This window comes from Podarcis melisellensis (genome assembly GCF_964234715.1).
Source record: "Podarcis melisellensis genome assembly, chromosome: 4".
NCBI classification, from domain to species: Eukaryota; Metazoa; Chordata; class Lepidosauria; order Squamata; family Lacertidae; genus Podarcis; species Podarcis melisellensis.
Genome location: NC_138531.1, coordinates 56,341,565 through 56,359,481, shown reverse-complemented (window position 1 = coordinate 56,359,481; position 17,917 = coordinate 56,341,565). Strand labels below are relative to the sequence as shown.

General features: G+C 40.5%; 1 long non-coding RNA gene across 1 annotated transcript in view; it reads left to right on the top strand.

Annotated features, from left to right (window-relative positions):
- LOC309368224 overlaps positions 1-9,543 on the top strand; it is a 55,837-nt gene extending 46,294 nt beyond the window's left edge. The window contains exons 2-3 of the long non-coding RNA XR_014167653.1: positions 2,685-2,751; positions 9,437-9,543. This is a non-coding gene — a long non-coding RNA (uncharacterized lncRNA). The remainder of the gene's footprint in view (positions 1-2,684; positions 2,752-9,436) is intronic.
- The last annotated feature ends 8,374 nt before the right edge of the window (positions 9,544-17,917 follow it).

Here is a 17,917-nt window from a genome sequence, read left to right as displayed (position 1 = left end):
ATCTCCCATCAACTCCAGCCTGATTTGGTAATGGTCAGGGGCAATGAAAGTCCTAAAACACCTGGAGGGCCACAGTCCATAGGTCAATATATCAGAAAGATCTATCTACTCATAAATTTCATGACCATTTGTTACGTAACCAATAATAAGTTCCATAATTTAACAATAAAGGACACATGCCATATTGAAGTTGGTAAATGTCCCAAACCAACAAAATGATAAAAATATTTCTAGTCTTCTTCAGACAGTCTGTAGATGTGCTAACTAAACACTCAAGAGTAGGCTGTGGAGACAAGTGTGTAGGCTCTGACCTTCCTGTTAACATCATTTTCACGATGCTCCATTTGTTGGAGGTCAAGGAGCTGATGTTTTGAGCCTCTGGAAGCCATGGAGGAACCCAGTGTGTTTTAAAACCCCAATTTTCTGAACTTTTATCCCCCCCACCAAATGGTCAAAAATGAGAATGCCAAATTCTTATTCTACTGAGAACATTGTTACAGATCCGTTTATATTCATCAAGAGGTTTTTTTTAAAAAAAATACAAATATGGAAATTTAGTGATATGAATTTAAGATGAGAAAAAGGAGAAAATGAAAACAACAGACATTGACATATAGTGCAGAAATAACATTTGCCATAATTAGCATCAAACAAATGAAAAAAGGTGGAAAGGGGCACATGAGAGGAAAGAATGAGAGCTCACAGTGTATTCCTGATTTTCTAGTCTATATTTTGAGATCAGGCAGCATTATGTCTTCAAGGAAGAATGAGGAAAGACCAAATGATGGTCCTCACATGATTTACATTCTAGGTATTCTTATGTTTTGAATTAAAATGTTAAGATACAGTTGACTTTGTAAGTTTTCATGGCGGGGATGGTATGTTTGTGTGCAGTCAGAAGTTCAGTCAAGGCGAATAAGCTTACCAAAGCAAATGTGAGTGCAGCAGAGATTGTTTTACTCAGTAAACACAAACTATATACAAACTATACACAGTTGCTTCAGAAAGTCTTTCTGAGCCTAGAGAGAGCTTTCAGAGTCCTTCATTCAACAAAGTTCTCAGCAAATGTGTAGCACAAAGTTGCCAGAGTCCTACAAAGTCCACATTTCTCTGAGTCTATGGTCTTCAGTTTTTTTCAATTTGTTTCCAGTTCTGTCTCCACAATCTGTCCTACACAGAAAGCTGTAACATGAGCAACAGAGATCAGGACATCATGTGCACTCTGCAACTGTACCTTAGAAATAAATCATTCCAACTGACTTATGGAGAATTAACTCATTCCTTCACAGGGGTGGGGCTACAAGTCACATCATCCCTGGCCATTGGCCATTTTTGTAGGCTCCTAGTATAATTCCTCCTACTCATAAAGACCATTGGAATTAGGTTATCCCTTTCTCACCTTACATGCTTTATCAAAGTAAATGAGGTCTATAAATTTTGATTCCTGTTTAATTATACCTAGCAAGAAAATAGACATGCAAACTTTTGACCTTTTCTGCTTGATCTTTTATATTTTGGGGGGTTTGGCTGGACAATTGTGCTGTATCTGCTCTTCTGTAAGGTTGTAAACTGTAAGTAGAGTGGAAGGGCAGGGCAATCAAAGTATGGAATACTGAAAAGGTTGAAGCCATAAAGCACCTAATACTAAATTTTGATATATTTTTATTTAATACAAGACAAAGGTTTGTAATGGAAATGGAAATGGGATCATCCCTTTGGAATGTTTGCATCACTGGAAAACAGTGGGAAACTCAACATTGCTTCAGCCTTCAAGATTTTGTAGATTTCTTCCAGTCTTTGGTGGAAGAAGAAAAAGCAAAAACTTTTTAGCTCCCCCTAATCTCCTTCTTTGCATAACAGTTCTGGAGAATACTGTGGGTGGAATGTAGCATCACACTAAGGCAATGTTTCCACCAGTGCAATCATTTCCATTTGCTGGAAGGAATTATCTCCCCTCTCCTGCCCACACACACTGTTCTCCTGACCCACATAGTTTTTGGGGGAATGCAGGAGGTGGGTACACTGGTGGAGAAACGGGGGAGGGGAGTGACCACACCCAGCACCATCGGGGAGGGGGGTACCTTTGCGGCCGCCCCTCCAGACACGTGCAGTGCCCCCCCACCGTGCCAGGCGCCACACCCCCAGGATGTATACCACGCCCCCGAGTGACTATGCCAGTCTCCCTGGAACATCCTCTCTCTTCCTAGTAGGCAACTCACTGCCAGACAGCTAGTATCCCACTTCTGCCCCACCCAGAAAGCATCTTCTGAAGTCATATTTTCCATTGCAAACTCTTCAGAGAAATATCAGGGCATAATACAAATAGGTAGGGAAATAAATTCACAAGGTGAAGAAGACTTGTCTCTTGTTTTTAACCATTTCCTTGCCATTTCTATGTGTCTAACTATTATCCTCTTTAGCCAATATTTTGTAGGTGTATGACACAACCTTGAGTTATTTTTCTCCCCTCTCCCTTTCCCGCCCCACCATGTCTGCTAAAATCTCAGGAGTAGCAGCCTATTTTCCTATCAGCTGGACTTTCTTTCCTTCAGCAATTGGCAGAGGCAAGCAGTTTCAGTGTGAGCTGTCATTTGATTATTTTCCTTCCCTACCCTCCTGCTCTGATTCCTGTTCTTCTTTACTGGCTTGGAACAAGCCCTCACTGTATTGAATTTTCCTTACAGACCAACATGTTGCCAAGGCGGAGAAGAAAATGCTTCCTTCCCCATCCCCCGCCCCTTCTTCCCTTGGGTGAGTAAATGGCTAGTATTTGACCAGCGCAGCTGTATTTTACACAGTGTTATTGTTGTCATACTGTTATTTTTAGCGTAGTTCTAGCTACATTTTTAAAGCCTCCATCCCTGTTTCTTTGGCCTATGATGCTGTGTAAGCATCTCTGGCATCATTAACTGCTAAAGAGCTGACAATGTCTGAAGCTGCTTTTGTATAAACAAGTGCAGCAGTTTTTCCTTTCTTTCAGACAGATTCCTCAAGGCCATATGTTACGATATCATTGATCTGACCTCAGTATTGTCAAGTTTCACAAAATCAGGGCTGTTAAGCCTGCAACTTTAAGCAGATGTAACACACAGCAGGATGCTCCATCAAAATTACACATTTGGTCCATTATTGCTTCCTAACGGATGAAACAGTTTCCAATTATTATTTTTTCCCCACGGTACCTTAGCACTGAGGCATGAATCCTCTGAATAGGTAAAGGGATGTTTCCATGGCATTTCCAGATGATACAAAAAGGCCCCACAGGAATTTATTTTCACGGGTGAAATAACAAGTAGTCCAGATCCAGTGTGAGCTGGATCTCCTGTGTAAGCTGTTATTTTATTCTCTCTCTCTCTCTCTCTCTCTCTCTCTCTCTCTCTCTCACACACACACACACACACACACAAACAAACAAACAAACAAACACACCATGCTGCTAACCTCACATTGAACTAAGGTTTTAAACCCTGGTTAAACATGTGGTTGGAAAGAGGCAGAAAAGGAAAACATGCCTTCCTTATACTGACCACATGCTCCATTAGGGTTTTAAATAATAATAAAATGTAAGGCTGTGCTAGGGCTGCAGATCAGGTTGAGTTGGGTGCTGCAAACAGCAGTAGTGTGGACAATGTGTCCATGCACATCCAGCTCTACATGCATAGACCCCTATCTAAACATGATGTTTGCATATTGGGGGCACCAGATAGATGGCCAGCACCATCTCAGTTGCATAGAAAAGTACATAGGAATGATCCCGATGAAAATATATGTGTCAGGCTTGTTTGTCATGGGAATGGAACTGAAGTCCACACCATTCCATTTCTGTGCATCCCATTTTAAATGTGCATTTAAAAATACTAGATGGTCTGGGTTGTGAGTGCTTATGAGGTGGTCTCAGGCCTGCCTACCTTCTTTTCTTGTTTTTCTTTTAAAAAAATAATTTCAGCATCATAACAGTGGCTAACTAGTGTGAACCTTTGCATCACATGTAATGAAATCAGTGCAGAAAGGCATCCTGGGAGTGAGAAGTCTTGATGATGTAAAATGACACAGACAAAATCCATAAGGATGTGGAGATCGAGCAGTATGCTGATTCTGGAGTGCATCTGTGGACTAATCCCTGAAGGTCAGATCATATGTGTCTGCTTCAGAATTATTGCTCAATTAATGTGTCCTCTATACTTACTTTTAATGAGTCAGGTATAGGAAAATATTTGCTTATTTTCAAAACAATACATGCTTTGTGGTCTTCTACATTTCTTCTATAGCTCTGATGTTAATCTTAGCGGGAGTAAAAAAGTTGCAATTACAAGCACATTGGGAATTCCTGGGAAAGAACTTTTCTGAACTTGTTCCACATATGGTTGTCAATGCCACTCCCAATCTCAACTGATGCTGAAGACCACCTATCTCTTTTGTCATCCCTATCTGTCCCCTTCATTCATATGTTCAGTTAATTTCCTTCTTCACATCCAGATCTTTTTATTTCTGATTCCATCGTTTTTATTTCTATTGCTTTTTTATATTTAATGTGGACTAAAAGGGTCCGTTTTTCCATTTTACACAGTTCTACTCTGATTTTGCCTTACAATAATCACAATTGTACAACAGTAATAATAATGTAAATATCAATATTTATAAGCATATGACAATTTTCTATAGTTAATAACAATGCTTTGATTCAGAGAATAATTATAATTAAATTATAGGGTGTCTAGTTCACATTGATTTCTGGAAACACATTGATTAGCTATGCTTCAATGCCCTCTCACTGCCTGTAATGAATATAATGCAACCTATAATTTAATGACAAGGAATTATCTAACATAAACATGGAACTCAGATTCTTTTCAATCAAAACAGTTGTTTTTCTGTGCATGTGTGACTTTCTCCACATAATCTATAATTTTTGCCACCTGCCCCAAATCACCAAACATTTCATGCTGTCTAGATGTGTTAATTTTTATTAAATAAAAAAAGCTTATTCTTATATCTGTTTTTGTCTAATAACTACCTTCTAGCACAAAAAAGGGTTTTGTTTAGTACAGTTGTCACTGTGGTGACACTTTAAAAGAAATATTTCTAGTTCTGCCTGGTAATTTAAAAAATTGGAATAACATTTGCTAGGTTGTTTACCATCCTGAAATTGTGCTAAGGAGTAGACTAATTGAGTGACACATGGCCAAAATATCTGGGGAATTACCAACACAAACTCTGGTCACATCTCATTATGCCCAGGATCCAAAGTGTTTCCAGGAAAGTTCAAGGTGTAATTTTGCTGCTTTCCTGACAGATTGTGCCACATAAGATGCCATTCCAGAGGGTCACCAAATGTTTAGCATCAGCTTCTGGGTGGCAGAGTGGACTCTGGTACAAAGGCCCTACCTAAAGCTCTTGTGCATGTGTGGCCATTTGGCAGCAGACTTTGAGAAAAAACTGGATTCATATCCCAATGGAACTCAAAGCACAGTTTTGCTGAACCGGTGCAGGTTATATTGGTCAATCTGTGTTTAACCTACACCCCAGTCAAGGACATATCCACCAGTGATACTTCTTACCGAGAATGGTTCTAAGTTACGTGTTTTTTCAAGTAAAGGGATCTTAAGCAGCTTGGCTGGAAATGAGCTGGGCTTGATAACTAATACCACTGTTCTCAATCAGCATACATAGCACTAGACTGAACATTGTTCCATCTTGATACATTTAGCAGCTACTTTAGTGTTCTTTCCTTCTGTACCTTCCTTCATAATTGCTTCTGTAATATTTTTCTTTTTCATAAACTGAATATTTGCTCCTGTTGCTCCGCCATGACCTCCCTGCCAATTTGGATACAATAAAGGAACTGGAGGCCCCTCGACTGTCCTCGGGTCCAGTATTGGACCACTTTGACCGGTTATCCCCAGCCGATGTGGACAGACTCCTCCGAGCTGGAAAGCCCACCACCTGTCCTCTCAACCAGTGCCCGTCTTGACTGATTAGAGCATGTCCAGACGAGGTGTGGGGCCCCCTGGGGGATATCATCAATTTGTCCCTTGGCACCGGGATATTCCCAGGGGAACTGAAGGAGGCAGTGGTGCACCCGCTCTTAAAGAAAACATCATTAGATCCCTTAGATCTATCCAATTACTGCCCGGTTTCAAATCTTCCATTCCTGGGTCAGGTTATTGAGAGAGCGGTTGCTGAACAGCTTGGCAGGTTTCTGGATGAAACATCGGCTCTGGATCCATTCCAGTCCGGCTTCCGCGCTGGTCATGGGACTGAGACAACTCTGGTCAGTCGCCCTAACAGATGATCTCCGCAGGTAGCTGGATCAAGGCGGGTCAGGGCTGCTGATTCTTCTAGACCTGTCAGCAGCCTTCGACATGGTCGATCACGAACACCTGGACCACTGCCATGCCGACGTGGGGATCCAGGGCACAGTCCTTCAATGGCTGCGCTTCTTTCTCTCTGCTCAGGGACAGAGGGTGGCACTTGGGGGAAAATTGTCATCGTGCCACTCCTTGGTGTGTGGAGTGCCTCAGGGTGTGATACTCTCCCCGATGCTTTTTAGCATCTTTATGTGCCCCCTCGCCCAGTTGTCTAGAGTTTTGGGCTGGGTTGCCATCAGTATGCCGATGACACCCAACTCTATCTGTTTATGGATGGCCATCCTGACTCAGCCCCAGACACACTGACCAGATGTCTGGAAGCTGTGGCTGTATGGTTACGTGGGAGCCAGCTGAAGTTAAATCCTTCAAAGACAGAGGTCCTCTGGCTGGGACGGGACGATATGGGATTGAGGGGGCAACTCCCATCTCTTGCGGGGGTGCAATTAGTGCCAGCACCGTCCGTTAAGAGTTTGGGTGTAATCTTTGATACCTCCCTCTCTATGGAGGCGCAGATTACAGCTATAACAAAGGCAGCATTTTTTCATCTCCACCAAGCTAAGTAGTTGGCTCCTTATCTCTCTCGCCCTGACCTAGCCACTGTGATCCACGCAACGGTCACCTCTAGACTGGATTATTGTAACTCGCTCTACGTGGGGCTGCCCTTAGACTGACCCAGAAACTCCAGCGGGTGCTGAATGCTGCGGCGAGACTCCTAATGGGGTCTTCTCTGCAAGATCACATTCATCCGGTACTATACCAGCTGCACTGGCTCCCGGTGGAGTACAGGATCAGGTTTAAGGTGCTGGTTTTAACCTTTAAAGCCCGATACGGCCTAGGACCCTCGTACCTACGGGACCACCTCTCCTGGTATGTCCCACAGAGGAACCTACGGTCTGCAAATAAAAACATTCTGAAGGTCCCAGGCCACAGAGAGGTCAGGCTGGCCTCAACTAGAGCCAGGGCTTTCTCGGCTGCAGCTCCAATCTGGTGGAATGCTCTGTCACAAGAGACTAGGGCCCTGCGGGACCTGACATCTTTCCGCAGGGCCTGCAAGACAGAGCTGTTCCACCAGGCCTTTGGTCAGGGCGCAGCCTGACTCCCTCCTCAGGCAATCTGCACAGAATTTTGCTTAACGGTTGCCATCAATTTGATTTTAATTAATTTTTATAATGAAATGCTTTTAGAATGTTGGATTATTTGATTGTTGTTAGCCGCCCTGAGCCCGGCTTCGGCTGGGGAGGGCGGGATATAAATAAAATTTTATTATTATTATTATTATTATTATTATTATTATTATTATTATTATTATATTATCTACATTACAAATGTGGACTCCTATACTGTATGTCTGACAACATAATGCTATGCTATGATCACTGATACTTAGAGATATTATTATAACAAAAGAAGGAATTCTCATGGTACTTACCGTATTTTTCACTCCATAAGGCACACCTGACCATAAGGCACAACTAGTTTTTAGAGGGGTAAATCAAGAAAAAATATTATCCCCCCCCCCCGGCCCCAAAGAGCAGTGAACAGGCTATGCACAGCCTGTCCACTTCTCCCAGAGCTTAAGTGTTTAAGGCCACTGAAATCAATTGTCTTAAGTGTATGTAACTTTGCTGATAGTAATCTGGGATCTAAAATTTCCAGTGCCTAACTCTGTGTTGGATTTCACCGATAGCATTGTAGGCTCTAAAATTGAGAGTTGTTTCCATAATAACAGTTTGTCCTCTCAAAGAGCCTGATGTGAGCTTGGATTCTCTCAATGGATTCTATTCAGAACCGGTAATTTGCAATACAGGGCTATTTCTAGCTATTCTGATTAGCAATAACTCCTCTCTAGTTAAAATGATGCTCACCATCCTTTTTAAGTTCCACGACAGATCCATTTAGCTTGTGACATTCTAACATTAGTTTCTTTGCCAACAGCACTATAACTCCTTTTCATTGCCTATTAGAGAAGAGAATTACGCCAAGCCATGGCCAAAGATCACATAAGAAACAAGAAAGTACTCTTTCTACATGATTAGCTCCGTGTGCCTTAGGAGAGTGAGACAAATGAAGAGGAGATCATTTAGGGGAAACTTCTGTTAATGCTTACCATGTTCCCGATTCAGCTGTAATCAGTCTGACTGGCTGTGTAAGGAGGAGGAATCTACCATTCAGATGACTGGTAGAACAGCACAGGACACAATTAAATTGCTAGCATGGCTATGCTGTGGGAGGATTCTGATCTACCCAATGGAGTTACGCCTTTACAGCGAATGCATACACATGCAACTGTATGTCCAGATAACACAGGCTTGGTGTGTTACAGAAATGGGAAAAAATAGCCCCTAAATATGGGTCTACCACAGTTCTCACAGCAATCTATTTCAACTGATTCACTAATTATATGGCCGTATCTTAGCTTATTGCATCAAACTAAAACCATTGGAATGTTTACTTACATTGCTAACAGTTCTGTAAAAACCACAGCACAGCATAGCTGTTTGAATCAAATTTGTCTGTCTTCTGCTTTTTCTCATAAATTAATTAAGAGATTTTGAGTGAAATGTTGCTAGTCCCCTTTCCAGATTCCCAATTTCCTTTTCTCTGAAGGAAAATTTGGACATAATGACTTCACGTTACAGGAGTTCACAATGTGAGATTTCCCCCCTTTTTATGTAGCCATGCATTTATTTATGCAAATTTGGGCTACAGCGTAGAGGCTTAATTGCTCTGCCACCTCTCTAAAATGTGAATGAATTGCTTATTATATCATTAGTCTTTCACACCTTTTAAAGAAGGTCTGGGTGGCAAACTTTAATGGTGGCTTTCAAAAGCCACAGAGTTCCAGGATGTATACAGAGGTCAATGCTGGTGTTTTGCGACATGCACAAAGTCTATTCATTCACCATCTCAATCACTGTGGTCTGTACGTGGTATAATAGCTACATTGTTTTGCCATGCTCATAATTTCCCCTTACTTTGGTTAGCAATGTTTGCGGTTGGAAATTGAATAGCTTATATTCTACTTTGCTGTGCAATTATTTATAAACACTTTATTACATCTCTTTTAGGGACTTGTTGCAGGAGAAGAGTCATACCAAAAATATGTTCAGGGTTGGGGGAGTTTCTTCAGAATGCAGGGCAGTGGACAAGAATCAATGGCATTCAAAGACTCAAAGACTCTAATATCTACACACTGTTGTTATTATTATTAATATGATTACAACAACTTCACAACACAACACCTCTCAACCCACTGGAGAACAACAACCACCCTCCCAACAGAACACTGACCACCAACTACCACCGAAAAAGTGTTACACAAAAAGGGACTCCACATGGACCCCTCCTGATGGACACAATACCACACTGGACTTGTACATGTAACTGGAACTATTTATTAAATGTGTTAGTTGCTTTATCTTGCCCAAGGCAACCCAAAGTGACTCTAAAGGTAAAGGGACCCCTGACCATTAGGTCCAGTCGTGACTGACTCTGGGGTTGCGGCGCTCATCTCGCTTTATTGGCCGAGCGAGCCAGCGTACAGCTTCCGGGTCATGTGGCCGCTGCTTGCGGAGAGTGGCCAGCATGCTGAAGCTTGCGCGCGCTGAGCAGAGAGCTGAGAGAGACGGCTTGCAGAGAGCTGCCTGTTTGGGGGCTGGGGTCGGGGGAAGCTCCCCCCCTTTATTCCCCCCCCCCAAAAAAACTAGGTGCGCCTTATGGGACGGTGCATCCTATAGGGTGAAAAATACGGTAAATATTTAATACATTAGCTACCTATTATTATATGTTTGGTTTACCAATAGGTACAGAATTTGTACCTAAGACCGAAACTTCTGTTCCATCTATCTATCTATGTGACTTGTCTAATATTGTTGGTTATTTATGAATGACATTTTGTGGCAGATTTAAAATGTGCTGATTTACTGCTTCCAAATATGAAATTGTGCTTTCTGAGTTGTAGGGAAACTATATTAATATCTAATATTTCCGTTGCAGTTCTGATTAAGCCCTCCCAAATCACCAGACTCTACAAAAATGGTATTTGGCTTGATTAAACCCTACCTATTTATTTAGTGAATGTATACCCCACCCTTCATCATAAAAATGTTTCCCCTGCAGGTTGCAACACAACAAACAAATATGGAAAATCATATTACAAATAAAGCAAAAATTATAATATATAATTTACAGAAATTACACCTGTCCCACTTCAAGGGTCTATGTATGAATTCTACAATTAATACATTAAAAAGTGAAACTGTCATAAAGTACTGAAAGGCCATAGTCACAGAAAGATAGTGGAGATTTGGGCTAAAATATTCCGAACAATGCTTAAGCACAAATGCCACTGAAAAGGCTTAAAGGACTGGGACAATTAACATATATTGTAGCTCAGAGACTTAGACTTCAGCCTAAGCATGTCTACTCAGAAGTAAATCCCATTTAATTCATTGAGTCTTACTCTTGGTTGAGTGGAGTTAGTATTGCAGCCTAAGTTTCTCTTCTCATCAAACCTGGAAGTTCCAGAAATGCCAGAATGACATTCTTGTGCTCACCTTTGGCAACTGCTGGCCTGACTCTGTAGGTCAGACTTCAGGCACATTGCGCATGGACACTGGGAGTTTGCTTTAGCTCAGAAAGCTTTATTTCCTTAACTTCTGTTTTGGCAAATCACTAAATATTTGATCAGAAAGAGTGTCCCATATGCCATAGTTATGATTATGAGCAGACTGATATTTACACACATATTGGAATGTTTATCTGCCATGATGCCTCATGCTTTTCAAAAGAAAATTAAAATCTGTACTGGCTGCTGTATGGAATAGGGATTTGAAAATACACATAATTTCTGAATTCTAAATCCAACTTGACAGCTTCCCTTTCAGCACCACTGGTATGTGTAGCTTCTGCAGATCTTGGAAATTAGGAGCTGTGCTCAGGCTGAGCTGCCACATGAAGTGGACAGTATTCGCCACAGATGACTAAGAATACATGCAAAATTTGTTGGTGTTGTATAGCCTTCTTTATCATATTACTACACTTGTCTTTTGTATAGAAGGGGGTGCAGAAAAAGGAATGGTGTGTAATACTGTGTGAGTTTCCGCATGGACAATGTGACTGGTGATTGAGGGACATGACAGACACTGTGCAAATCATTGTGCTATTGGTGACAAGCAGTGGTTCACTGGTAGAATATATGTTTTGTATGCAGAGGGTCTCAGATTCAAGTCCTGGCATCTCTAGGACTTGGAAAAGACTCTTGCCTAAAACCCAGAAAAGCCCCTCCTAGCTAATGTAGACAAAACTGAACCAAATGAGTCAATGGTGTGACTCACTAAAGGGCAGTTTCTTGTGTTTCTCAGTTCATGGGAGATGGTCTGTGGGATCTCTATGTTATGTCTGTTCATGGAGCTGCTTGTGGTGATAAAGCTATTTGGGTTCAACTTCACTCTGATGAATCCTTACTGTTTCTTTTTGTAGTATGGAATTAGGACTGTGTCAACCTCCTATGTAAGAATGGAGGCTGATATGGGCAAATTGTTAGGAAGGCTTAGCATGGTATCTGTTGAATGTCTCATAACATTAATTTGAACACACACACACACACACACACACACAAATGGTTTCAATAGAACAGGATAGGATAAGAGATGTGATGTGATGATGACACTTCTGTCCTTCACCCTATTCCCATGGTGGTTTACAAGATTAAAACAGTCATTTCACTTTTAATTTGCAGACCACATTTCTATATTACTATACACAAGGCATCTTACAGCAACAAAATAAAGAACACACACCTTATAATAATCTGATTCAATACATATAGTCATAATAAAACCAAACTTTTAATTGGAACAATTTATATCAAATACTGTACCGTATTTTTCGCCCTATAGGATGCAATTTTCCTCCTCCAAAAATGAAGGGGAAATGTGTGTGTGTCCTATGGGGCGAATGCAGGCTTTCGCTGAAGCCTGGAGAGTGAGAGGGGTCGGTGCGTACTGACCCCTCTCGTTTTCCAGGCTTCAGGAAGCTAACCGCAAGCCTTGGCAGCCCGCGGGAGTTCCCGCTGGCCTCCCACAGCTTACAAAGAGCTGCCTGCATCCCAATTTTTTTTTCTTTATTCCTCCCCCCCCCCCCCCGCAAAACTAGGTGCGCCCTATGGGCCGGCGCGTCCTATGGGCCGAAAAATACGGTACTATTCAATAATCTATTAGAATACAGTGGTACCTCAGGTTAAGTACTTAATTCATTCCAGAGGTCCGCTCTTAACCTGAAACTGTTCTTAACCTGAAACACCACTTTAACTAATGGGGCCTCCTGCTGCCGCCGCACCACCGGAGCCCGATTTCTGTTCTTATCCTTGAAGCAAAGTTCTTAACCTGAAGCACTATTTCTGGGTTAGCGGAGTGTGTAACCTGAAGTGTATGTAACCTGAAGTGTCTGTAACCCGAGGTACCACTGTATAATAGTATACAATAAAATTAACTCTCAAAACATAGCAAATAATAATTAAACATAAATTCATTCTTAACAATTGCAATAAATAATCACTAAACTATTATCAATAAAAAATAACTGCAGTCCTAACAATGCCTCAAATGCTGATCAAAGGTGTGGCTGAGATGCAGAGGTCAGGTCAAGGGAGGAAGGAAAATCTATTCTCTAAGTGTGTTGGGGGGGGCAAAAATCAATTGTTAAACAGGCGTTTAGATATGGATTTCCAAGAGCTCCAAGAAACACAACTACTTTCATTCTGATCTCTCGGTCTTCTTTACAGGATATACCACACTGAATTGTGTTTTACAACTCATCAAATCCCCCTGAAAAATGGGTGTGGAAGTAAAGCTGATATTTAAGTCAAGCTTAAATATTTAAATTGAAATATTTATTGAGGATGTAATCCTACACACTTACCTGGGAGTAAGCTCAAATGAACTTAATGATCATGATCATAATTCACAATGTCTTAAGCGCTCTTAAGGTTTGATGTACAAGTAGGAGAATGAATATTGTGACAAAACTGGCATAGAAATGGTCAACTCATTTTTAAAAAATCAGCAATATCTGACTCTAGGAGAATAAGGGGAAATTTACACTTGTAGACAGTATTTGAAACAAAATTATGGAAGGTGGCATATGCTTATTCTCTTTCTAAAGAAATAAATAAAACCCTACATTCTGAATACATGGCATGATGCTGTGTCATTTTTTGGCCTCACCAACCTGGTGCCCTCCTGTTGTTTTGGATTATATTTCTTATCCTCCCTGAACTTTGACCCAGATGCTGCTTATGGAAGTTCAATTCCTAAACATCTGGAGGGCACTATTTTTGGGGAGGTTGCTAAAGCTGGGCATTTAACATGGGGAAAATATCTTCATTAAACAGAAATGAATGTATCTGCAGGACATCTAAAGCTCCTGCTCTTTAGCCTGTAAAACTATTCAAATGCAATTTTTACATTTCATATCATAATGTTTCCAGTTCTCATGATCAGAAATAAAAGGTTATAAGAAATGGATGGGGAACAATGGTGCATTCTTCATTCCCCTTCACCACACAGTACTGTCAAAGGCCCAAGTCTGCAAGAAAAAAAGAAACAGATGAAATCCAATAAAAGTGGAATTAGAATGAGATTAATGTGACTACCTTTCTTTCACTCATCAGGACAAATCCAAAAATGTGACACAATGTAAGCTGATATCAGGTGAGGAAATAGTTAAAAAGTGTGGAATGGTAACCAGTTATAACTTGTTCAACATTTCAGGGATTATAGCAAAGAGAAGACAAAAATTTAAACAGTGAATTTAAAGGAAAGATTAGAACACAAACTTTTCTGCACTCATACTATCCTTTTCCACAAATCCATGCATATAGGCAGACCTATTGGATAGAAAAGGCAACACATAAATAGTCTTATCTAGGAGCCTCAAAACAGGTCTTGTGTATAAAAACGCTTCAAGATAAGAGACAAAGATAGCTTGCCACAGTTCTTTCTACAGTTCTGCAACTGTAGTAGTCCATTCCATTGCTATTGTGTCTGAGGTTTATAAAATTCAACCATCATAAAATTATCATTTAGTCAAAATCATTGAAGGGGTCCCTGTGGCTGAAGTTATGTTTGTAACACATGGAAAGAGTTAAAAAGGAACAGTAGGCTCTGATCACTTTTTGTTGTTGTTGAAATGAACTCATCGGGATTTCATGCCAATTCAAAGAGTCACTTCCTGTCAACAAGCAGAGCCATTCCACAAAGAAATCAATGCCTGCCTCATAAAATTACAGTTGATTCCTGAATACTCTGTTAGCAACAGAAAGGAAAGTGGGATTGCAATCTGTGAACTTTGGTGAGTATCGCAAGCCAAGTTGCACTTGTTTTGAAAAATAAATGTCACCCAAAGTAAGATAAAATATTGCATGTAATTTTAAGTGAACTGATGCAGTGGTGCATATCTGTGGAAATTGTTCTCTGGAGAATCAATGCTTTCAGCTGGCTTTTACCAGAATCACGTGCACAAGGTAGACTCAGTAGCCAAAGAAAGCTAGGTGGAATGTACACACATATAAAAAAACACACTGTGAAAATGCTTTTTTAAAAAAAGTTTTGAAAAATACATTGAATTTGGCATAGCTCACTTTCACCATCTAGTGTCACAATTTTATATTGTGCTTTACAACACATTAAAAACGTTTATTTACAACTGTAGAGCTGAGTCCCTCGTTATCGATAAAATAAATTTGCCACTTTCTTGAATTTTGTTAGCAAGGAAAAGCCACCATTCCAGAAACTTAATAAAACAGTAAATCCGGGTATTCAGAAATCTTCCCTATGCTAAGAACAATTGATTTTCTTAAAAAATTCCATATCTCTGAAAAAGATGAAATACAGCTAAATCCTCAATCAAAGAAAACTATTTTTGTGCTACTGGAATATCTCATATCAGAGCAGACACTGTTATTTGAACAAGGCTTTATTGTTATAGATAAAGTACTCCCTTTCAATCAGCCTAGGTTGTTTGAACTAATGGGTGTTTGACTTTAATGCATTATGATAAAAGCTTTTTGGCAACCTCACTTGGTGAGGGTTTTTGGGTTTTTTAAAGAACATATTTAAGCTGCTACAATACAGATTTGGTGACAGAATACCCAATCTGACAGCAGAGTAATCGGAGATTGAGAAATCACTTACGTTGTGATACATTATTGCACTCTTATCACAATCTCCTTATTCTGTAAACAATCAATCTATTAATCAGACTGTCTCAACCACCTCAGTGGTTTTCTGTTCCCTCTACTTTGGAGACAAGTGTGAATAGATACATGTCAGAGAAGTAAAACAGGAGGAAAATTTAAGAAAAATTTCCCCTATTGTACTATTGAAATACAGTACTTGTATTAACCAATATTTAAGATTATTACTTTAAGTCCCTAAGCGGCATGGGGCCCAGTTGCCTGAAAGAGAATCTTCCCGCTTTCATATCTGCCTAGTCTCTAAGGTCATCTTCTGAGGCGCTTCTCCAAGGACCCTCACCAACTGAGATGAGAAGCTATCAAAATAGGCCACAAAATAGGGCACAAAAATTTTGAACCCTCTCACCAGTCTCTTGGTACCCTCACTGTGGTCTTTTTAGTGTCAGATGTACCTTTATATTCTCCCAGGATTTTAAAAAATGTTTCTTGAACCTTTTAAACTAAAGTTATCCTTTGATGCTGATTGTATTCTGTTTTGTATTAGGATGTATTTCTTCTGCTTTAGATTTTAGGTATTGCTCTGTTTTGTGGTTTTAACTACTATTTGTAAGCCACTGGGCAACTTTGGTTACTGGATGGTAGAAAAGTGTAACTCTTAAATAATAATAAAAATAATCAACCTCTCCCATATTTTCATTAAATCCCTAATTGATTAACTGGATTGTTAGTAGGACTTCAGACAGAGACAGAGGTGAACATATAGGGTGACCAAATCAGTTTCTGTGCCTAAACCAGGCCTAGATCCTGATTGAAATGGATCTAGAAAATCGGTTTCCTCCAAGAGCGCCTGGATCTGGACTGCAGCCACCTGCTCAAAAGCCTTACCACCATAACCTTGTTTTGAGTTTGTGGGTGCTGGTCATCTTTAATCCCTGGATCCAGCAAGTGTTAGAATTTAATCAAGTCATGGGGTGTTAAAATGGATGCCAGACCTCTATAAACCCTGGATCTGGCAAGTGTTAGAAGCTAATTATATCAGACTAGCATCCTGGGTTAAGGTTAAGGTGATGGGATCAAGGGGGCTTGGTGCGAGATGACAAATGGGTGGGGACCACTCCCTTCACAGATAAAGCCAGAGTTTAGAGTATGAGGAAGGAGTAAAGCATAAAACTGGAAAGCCAGAGAGGCAACCATGATATTTGATGACTGTTTGAATCCAGTTCTGCAGCAATGGGAGAAACAAGACCATCTTTGGGTGTTATTGCTCCCTCCATCATAGACGCAGGTTTTATATATGCGTAAATACTCCTTATATCATAAAGATACCACAGTCTCTGCTGTGCCTCATTCCGAAAAGGAAACACAGAGCCTGGGTAAACACCTGGGACTCCTGGAAACACTCTCACCACTTGGACATTGTGGTGACATGCAACAGTATCCTTTAGCCAGGGGGAAATTTTCTAATAAAATTAGCACACTGCATATTCATGAGGTACTAGTATATGATGGTGCCCTTTTTCCCCAAAACACAATACAGATATAAATGAAAAGAGAGCATAGATAGCTAGCAAAATGAAATGGATAATTAAAGGCTCCAGGGTTCAGACTATAATGTATCTGAATTACAAGTAAACGTTAACTTTCTTTTTGAGAACTGGTTTGCAAATCTCGCTCTTTAAAATATTAACAGGAGAGTCCTCAGTTGCAACCACTGAAGATTAAAATATGAGCACTTGCAAAATTAAAGCCTTGCAATCTAAGAGCAATTTAAACCTAACTTTCGGTGTAAAAAAGATTTTAAATACTTGTTTTTCCAAACATAATTCTCAGTAGAAGAAAGGTTTTAATGGAGATCGAGAGGTCTTCATATCTAATGTTTCATCAGTGGGAGATATTTCAGAATTTGTAAAGAACCTTTATTGCTTTCTATTCATGCTACCCTTGTGATAGCAGTACACTGGCTGTAACAGTCATGGCTTTCCCCAAAGAATCCCAGGAAGTTTAGTTTGTTAAGGGTGCTGAGAGTTCTTAGGAGATCCCTATTTTCCTCACAGAGCTACAATTCCCAGGATTCACTGGGAAGAACTGATTGTTAAGCCACTCAATACGTTCACTTCTGGTAAGTGTGTTGCTGCCACCCATCACCATGCATTTCCACCTCTGACCCAGTTGTGCTTGCTTCTGACTGAGGCAGAGTGGAGTAGAATGGCACTTGGGTCCACTTGCTGCTAGACCCTCACAACCTTCTTTTTCATTGTTATTTCCTCATGTCACATCAAAGATTCCACTTCTAGCTTTCTGGGTGCTAGGGTTTGATCAGTGCTTTGAGAATTAAGATGAGCTGACAGATGTT